Below are 8,717 nucleotides of genomic sequence, written 5' to 3'. Positions count from 1 at the left end.
GTCACTGAGATGCAGTATATTACAGTAAGATTCAGTGAAATAATTAAACACTATTTATGTAGTGTGACTTATTGATATTGCTAAATTAATTGTACATTCATTATTATGGAAAATTTGCTGTGATATATAACATAAATAACAAATTATCTCCAATTTTCTAGAGAAAATCAGAAATCAACACTTATGAAGATAATTATTAGATAAAGAAACACTGGAATATTTGGCTCACTAAGGAACCAATTTAACCACCCCGAAATCTCTTAGTCTTCTTAATAAATCCTATCATTTTTCTTTTATTTCATCACTACTCAGATCAAAAAGCATTTAGAACTCAGGTTTGTTCATGGAACAAGTCTCTGTGTTACTGATAATTAATGAGGAGGCTTCTTCTCAATCTAGACTTTTTTTCCCAATAGCATTTGTGTCATTCTATTCATTAGTGAGACTTTGTGCATCTTTCCTCCTTCTTCACCCTTGGAAGATCCACAAAGGGCCTAACATGACCACTTTATACCTAATTTTGCTATAAACTTCACTCAGTATGGCACTGAAATCACTGGTGTGATATTTAGCATGTAACATATATCCAATGAATCCTTGTAGAATAAAGGAACTTATTTCTGGAACTTCTACCCATCAACACATTTCACTGAAGCACATTGATAAGTCCAGAGGATATAGCTTATTGAAACTTATTGGCAGCCAACTTACTTCAAAATGTTGAATGATCTGTGGATCAAATCAACAGTATTTTGGCATTCTTTAAAACATTCTAAATTTAAGGAAAATCTAGCATCATTTTTGAGTATAGATAGATATTATAAAACAAAGAGTGGTTAAATTGGCTGGGATTTCACTTTGATTAGCGTTTGGATCTATGAAAAGATACTTAGCAGATCTTGTCTGGCTCACAAATTTAAAAGTTGACCAGTTACTTAAAATAATTATGATTCACCTTAGGGAAAAAACAGGAAGCATGAATACTCACATTTGTTATGATTCTTTTTTTTAACCCCCACTGTGTTCTTCAGATTGGGTTAACTGGTCTTCAAATTGGTCTTCAAGTTTACTGATGTTTTCTCCTGTCATTTCTAATATGTTGTCCAACCATTGAGTGAATGGATCATCTCAATATTGTAATTTAGAATTTTAGAATTTGTTTTACTTATTCTTATAGTTTTCATTTTTTTCTGCTAAGACTCTCCATCTATTTACTTATTATGACCATATTTTTGTTAAGTCTTTGAAAGTATTTATAGCAGCTATTTTAAAACTATTATCTGAAAAAATCAACATCTGGATCATCTAAGAGACTGTTTCCCTGCTGTAAATATGATACACCTTTTCCTGCTTCTTTGTATTTCTGGAATTATTTATTATATTATAGATGAGTCATTATAAAGAGTCTGGGTTATGTTGTCTTTCTTTAAAGAGTGTTGACAAAGGTAATTTTTGGGTGACTTTCCTTGATATTTTCAGGCTTGATTCTTAGCTTTGTTAGAGTAGGTCTATTTAATAAACATTTCTTGCAGTGAGAAATTTTCTGTATATATGCTGTTAGAAATGTTCTATATAGTTGCTATTAGTCACATTTGGCTATTGAGCATTTGAAATAAGGTCAGTGAGACTGGGGATGAATTTTAAATTTTGTCAAATTATAATTAGTTTCAATTTAGATCACTGCATGGGGTTAGTGCTACTATGTTAGCCAGTATAGGTCGAGACTGACCCCTACTTTATGGTAATTACTCCTAGACCTTTCTGGAGTCTTGATGAATGTTTGGGGTGAATGTCTCCCCATTCTGACGGGGCTGGAGCAGCAGTGTCTCCCAGAATTGTTTCATCAGTAGTGCCTTTGCTCCACCCTTAAACCTGTCACCACCATTGTTGGGTTTTGTAAGATTTTCCCCAAGTGTGTATAGTATAGCTCTTGACAATGGACCTGTGGGAACTCTATGCATAGAATTATGCCACTGATTTACTATCATTAAGATTGAGAATTTTCATAACCCACTTGAATCAAATGTATGAAAAATGATATGTCAAGAACTATGTAATGTTTTGAACAACCAATAATAAAAATTAAAAAAAAGATTGAGATTTTTTTTGTGTTTTGACTTTGTGTTAATGCCTCTAAAGATGGTCATAAACGTGTGATCTTTAGGACTTTGTTCCCTCTTCTCTAAGCACTTTTCTCATTCCCTCCTCCCCTCTCTTACCATATTCCTCCAGTGAGTTATGCACATGTCTGTTTTCCAAGCTAGTCTGTAAGCTATTTAGGACCAGAGACATGTTTTTTTTTCCACTTTTGTGTCTTCTGTACCTAGAACCTGATGGGTGCATGGTGATGTTGTATTTATCGAATTATGTAGGGAATGATGGAAGACAACTGGAACTGATCTCATAGCAGGCCACACAGACCAGCCCGTAAAAGCAAGTGAGTTCTCATGTGAGCTGTTGAAATGAAAGGGTGCTCAGGAAGACACAGGAAGTCACACAGGGAGTCATCCAGGGAGTGCTGTCACATCACTTCACACATACAGTCTCTTGAAAAAGTTTGGAAATTGAAGAGACTTTGTGATTCCTGACATGAGTCCAGTGGGACCTTGAGAGAGCAGATCTTGATAGCAGCAAGGGAGAGTGGGAGAGGCTTACCCACGAATGGGTCCTTTTGCTCATGATAACAGCTGGCAGACCTTGCGTAATTGCTATGTCAGGCATTGTATATGTACTATGAGATAGGTGTGTTATTATTATCTCTGCTTAGCAGATAGAATGACTGTGATATACAGAGGGTGGGAACTTGAGATGCTTATAAATACTATCGCTTGTCAGAGAAGGATACAAACCCAGGTTGTGTGGCTCCTGAGTCTGAGCACTGAGCCTGCATGTTGTATTAACTCTCATATTTCTTTACTTTTATTTATTTTTTGGATAGTAATCTTGATGTAAGGAAGAAAGATGAGCATTGTGGTGTTTATCAGAATTTCCAGCATCAATGTTGTCAGAAAACACCTACTCTGTGCAGGACTGTGCTAGATATTACAGGGGAAAAGATGTACAAGGTAGAGCCCCAGTTTAAGAAACTTGAAATCTTGCTGGACATATAAAACATAGAACTAGAAATCAAACAATGATATGAAATATGAATTTGTGGCAGAGGCCAGATGTAGTAATGGTAACTTAGGGCTCTTTCTGCCATTTCACTTCAGCTATTTTTATTGTTTGGAAACTTCAAGAAGACACTGTTTTTTGCAGATTGTATTTTCCAAAGTGGCCACTATGGGATCTCTCATCCATATGCTCTTTTTATAATATGATGTTGAAACTTGCCCCTAGAGGGAGGGGACGAGAGGGTGAGGCGGTAGCTGGCTTCCAAAATGTTATTACATAATGATACTTAACAGAGCAAAGCAATCTCCTTTATAGACAAGATCTTATTAATGAATGTGCAATTTTTTTGTTCCTGTTTTAGACACTTGCTTTTCTTTTGTCTTTATCAAGGGCTCCTATGCACAAGTGTTGTCGTAGATGCTGGTAAGGCCAGCATTGATTTTAATTATTCAAAAAATATCAAGTGTCCACTATCCACCAGATGTCCACTATTGTTCTAGGCTCTGGTGATAGAACCATGAACAAAATCAACAAGTCTCTGCTCTCATGGAGCTTATGCAATAGTGGAGAGAGATAAATACACACATATATAAATAAAATAATGTTAGATAGTGATAAGTGATACAAAGAAGAAAAAACCCAGGTAAGGATGTGATAGGAGTATTCTTTTAAATAGGATAATCTCAAATGGCCTCTCTGAGGAGAAGACATGTAAAGGAAAGGGGAAAACTATGAAAATATCTAGGGGAATAGAATTCCAGGAAGAGAGAACAAGAGGAAAGACCCATAAAGGATTGCATACATTTTTTTCTCCTCAGGGAACTATTGTATCAAATATTTTGGAGGAGAGATGCGCTAAGGATGGGATCTGGGTCCAGCTGCCCTGTTGCCCTTTGTCAATGAAGACCTCGTCTGCATCTCAAAGGAAGGTACAGGGCTGCCTACCTGGGAAAGGGACCAATAAATGGATCCTTGAAGTGCGGAATTTTCATCATTTGCCTCTCATACACATCAGGATCATTGCAGCAAGGATTTACTTTTCTTCTCTGGAGTTCTTTGGAATGTAGTGGCTAATTTTGGTCCCTAAATATGTCACTAAGTTTCCCATCTCTGCTGAAGACTCAGCCTTAGGAGTCTCTATAACTTTTTTTTTTTTTTTTAGCAATATTAACTTTTTTACCTGAAAATATATGGCTTTATTTTTATAGGTTACTATACCCAGCAGCAGATAGTCTCCATTGTGTTTAATTACCTGCTCACTACATATGTTTGCTGATATGTTTAGTGGGAAATAGTAAGAGCATTCTGGAAAGAATATATGGGCTCTGTGAGATCAAATGTATCCACAACTTAATAGCCATATGGCCTCAGGCAAATGAAGACTGTCTTGGTCACAGCTTGCCCATATGTAAAATGGCTATAGGTCCTTCTTGATGTAAGTCCCTTTGACATTCATTTGGCAAATTAACTCCTACATATAGTACTCTTAAAGTGTCTTGTTTTACTTGGAGGACAGTAAAACACATTCAAGGGTATAATACTGTCAAACATTCAAACTCTTTAGATGGAAGTTTTGTGTGACTCCATTGGTAGAAATACTATTTGAAATGATCATTCACTCAGTTTTCCTGTTGTCAGTCAGACACTAATTGCTGGCTCTTGAGAGGGTCGCCAATCCTGTTACTGGGTACAGAGGGCAGGAGAGGAGACAGTGTCTGAACACTGTAACAGATGTCTCCCAAACACTGCCCACTAAGGTATATGAGTAGATCCAAGGCCCTTGGGAGTTTAGATATTTGCCTTGGAAGGAATCCTCTGATTTTCTGAAGTTTGGGATTTAGGGATTAAGTGGTGAAGTTCTCTGGGAAAAATTATTGACAGCTTCTGGAAATAACCACATGGTACCAGGAAATTTAGCAAATAATAAGCAGGGTCCATAGACTTATAGAGTTGACATTTCAACATTTTTCATATCTAATAGTTGAACTATTATTCCTAAAAACTTTGTGAGAGAAGCAGGACAGATATTATTTCTATTTATTCCTTCAGCTGTCATTTATCAAATATCTATTTTGTTTTAAGAAGAATTAGCTCTTTTCTTTTATCTATGTATAATCTCACTTAATCCTCAAGACAGTCTGAAAAAATGTTCTCAGTGTTCATATTTTTCACCTGGGACAGTCTCGGAAGGCTAAAGTACTTATTCAGGGTCCCCAGATTAGGAAGTGCCAAAACAGGTGATAATTTCAGCAAGCAAATGCCAGTATAGCTACACTTTTTATTTTTAAAACAATTTTTAAATTTATTTATATTTGTTGTACATGATGGCAGAATGAAATTCATTTCATATTACACATATAGAGCATAATTTTTCAAGTCACTGGTTGTACATAAAGTATTTTCACACCATTTGTAGTCATACTTTTTATTAAAATGTCAGAATCCTTTCAAAATTTTATAAATAGTCACTGCTTGGAACCCCCCAAGCATCCCCATTTCTCTCCCTTTTTCCCTGTGCCTGAGCCTCTGGTGATGTTCCCGTGATTTAACCACAAACTGGTGAATACCCAGTACTGCAGCCACTGCCAAGACTGCTCCAGCACTGCAGTCACTTTTGGCTCTATTTAGTCAGTGTCTTGGCCATCCTGGTCACCCCTGGACAGAGGGGAAATTCAGTTAAGAGAGATTAAGTGGGTTGTCCAGAGGCCTGGCTTAGACTCAAATCCGGGTCTTTTGACTTTAAATTGAGTTTTTTTTGGCCAGCTTGTTTGTCTCAAAAGACTGCCCTATATTTTAGGGAATAAAATAGTGAATTTTAGGTTTTACATTTTCTCTTTTAACTAAAGTTTTAAAGTTTATATTATATGATGCATTTCTCAAACAATTTAATATATAATCTCAAATTCAGTAGTTAAAATTTTAATGCTTTTATCAGACAGAAGCATATAAGGGAAGAGTCATCTCCAGTTTGGTTCTAATACTCTTGGAATTTGTGGGGCATGTGTTAGGGTGGAAAGGAGCACCTGATTAAGAAGCCCTTACTTCTGCCCTCATATATATCTTATATTTGATCCTCACAACCATTCAGTGGCCAGAAACTCCAGCTGATAGGAGTGTCCCTGAAACTTCTGAGCATTTGTAGCAGCATTGTTGCCACCATAGAGAACCTTTTCTGAATGTAGGATTCAGAATTGGGAGAAAGGATTTCAAGTCCAGGCAAAGGATGTGCCTAAAGATCATTCATTGCTGTTGAACTTAAAGATGAAAAGGCTTTAAGAAGTTCCTAACTCAGTTCATCAAAATGTTGGTGGCAACTACAAGTGAAACTTTGGGAAGATCTAAGGAAATAGAGTTCTACTCATATAAATTTAAAGGCCAGTTGAGAAAAAGACCAGTATTTTATAGTAAAAAATGTATAACTATAATAGTAAAGTAGATGTTATGAGAATTGAAAGTGGGAGCTGTCTATGGAAGTGAAATTATTACGCAGCACAGTAATCACCCTTCCACCATTGGAATGATTTATCCTTTTTCCAGCAGGAAAAAAAAAAAGATTTATTGGGTAGGCATGGTAGGAGGGAAAGGGGTCAGAAATATCCCAAGTATTAGTCAGAGTAGTTTAAATGTTGATCCAAATGTGTAGGCTGTTCAAAAAGTATGTAAAGCTGAGAGTGTTGGAGAAAGTGGACATTAAATGGCTTGATGTCTTAATGAGGTCCAAATTCAGTTGCAGAAGTGAGAACTATTGATGTTCAGGAGGGCAATAGAGGAGGAAGTCCAGGGAATGGCATGTTAGACAACTGAGGCATGACAGGCCCAACGGGAAGCTGTGCATCTGTGGGCAAGCCTTCAGCTGAGGGATGATGGAGGAGTGTCTGAGAAGATGCTGAGAATATTATGGGATATAGAAAGGGGTTAGAAGTACATGGAAAAAATGCTCACCATCTCTAGCAGTCAGAGAAATGCAAATCAAAACCACCCTAAGATACCATCTCACTCCAGTAAGATTGGCAGCCATTATGAAGTCAAACAACAACAAGTGCTGGCGAGGATGTGGGGAAAAGGGTACACTTGTTCATTGCTGGTGGGACTGCAAATTGGTGCGGCCAATGTGGAAAGCAGTATGGAGATTCCTTGGAAAGCTGGGAATGGAACCACCATTTGACCCAGCTATTCCCCTTCTAGGACTATTCCCTAAAGACCTTAAAAGAGCTACATCAATGTTCATAGCAGCACAATTCACAATAGCTAGACTGTGGAACCAACCTAGATGCCCTTCAATAGATGAATGGATAAAAAAAAAATGTGGCATTTATACACAATGGAGTATTACTCTGCATTAAAAAATGACAAAATCATGGAATGTGCAGGGAAATGGATGGCATTAGAGCAGATTATGCTAAGTGAAGCTAGCCAATCCCTAAAAAAACAAATGCCAAATGTCTTCTTTGATGTAAGGAGAACAACTAAGAACAGAGCAGGGAGGAAGAGCATGAGAAGAAGATTAACATTAAACAGGGATGAGAGGTGTGAGGGAAAGGGAGAAAGAAGGGAAATTGCATGGAAATGGAAGGAGACCCTCATTGTTATACAAAATTACATATAAGAGGAAGTGAGGGGAAAGAAAAAAAACAAGGGGGAGAAATGAATTACAGTAGATGGGGTAGAGGGAGAAGATGGGAGGGGAGGGGAGGGGAGGGGGATAGTAGAGGATAGGAAAGGTAGCAGAACACAACAGACACTAGTATGGCAACACGTAAATCAATGGATGTGTAACCGATGTGATTCTGCAATCTGTATATGGGGTAAAAATGGGAGTTCATAACCCACTAGAATCAAATGTATGAAATATGATATGTCAAGAGCTTTGTAATGTTTTGAACAACCAATAATAAAAATTAAAAAAGAAAAAGAAAGGGGTTAGGAGAAGGGAGATTGGATGGGTGAAGTATTAGGGTTGCACTGAAGTGAAGAAAGTGTGAGCAACCTGAAAATGAAGGCAAGGGAGGAAACACGGTTGCACTATTGGCATTTGGGGCAAGAGTCAAGGATGGGAAGGAAGTGACGCTGACCTCAGTTTTCTAAATGAAGTATCCATCGGGATTGTTTCAGAGCTCAGGGCAGAGGTCTCACATGGAGTCAGGAGACTTAGAGTTCAGGCCACCAGAGGCGATTTTGTTTTAGGTTCCAAGTGGATATGGAAGAGAGTGCCAATGTGCTTCTGTCTATACCTGGCCTACCTGGGCAGGAGGTAGGATTGCTGTGTTCCCAGAATCCTCACCTTGATCTTGAGAGGTGAGGCCTGGTGAGATTCTTCTCCCGAGGGAATTCCAGCCCCAGGGTGCTGACAGTGGATCACTTAGTTCTTGGGAGCTTTCCCTCACGTGGTAAGCATCAGCAGCTATTTCAGTCAGCTCTCTGTCACTGTGACCAAAATACCAAACAAAAACAACTTAGAGGAAGACAAATGTGTTTGGGGCTCACCATTTCAGAGGTCTCAGTCTATAGAGAGCTGACTCTATTGCTGTGGGTCCAAGGTGAGTCAACACATTATAGAGGAAGACCCAGCAGAGGAAAGCTGCTCAGCTCATGGCAGAGTGAGA

Source organism: Marmota marmota, unplaced genomic scaffold (assembly GCF_001458135.2).
Source record: "Marmota marmota marmota unplaced genomic scaffold, marMar, whole genome shotgun sequence".
Classification (NCBI taxonomy): domain Eukaryota; kingdom Metazoa; phylum Chordata; class Mammalia; order Rodentia; family Sciuridae; genus Marmota; species Marmota marmota.
Note: the sequence above shows the minus strand (reverse complement) of the source record.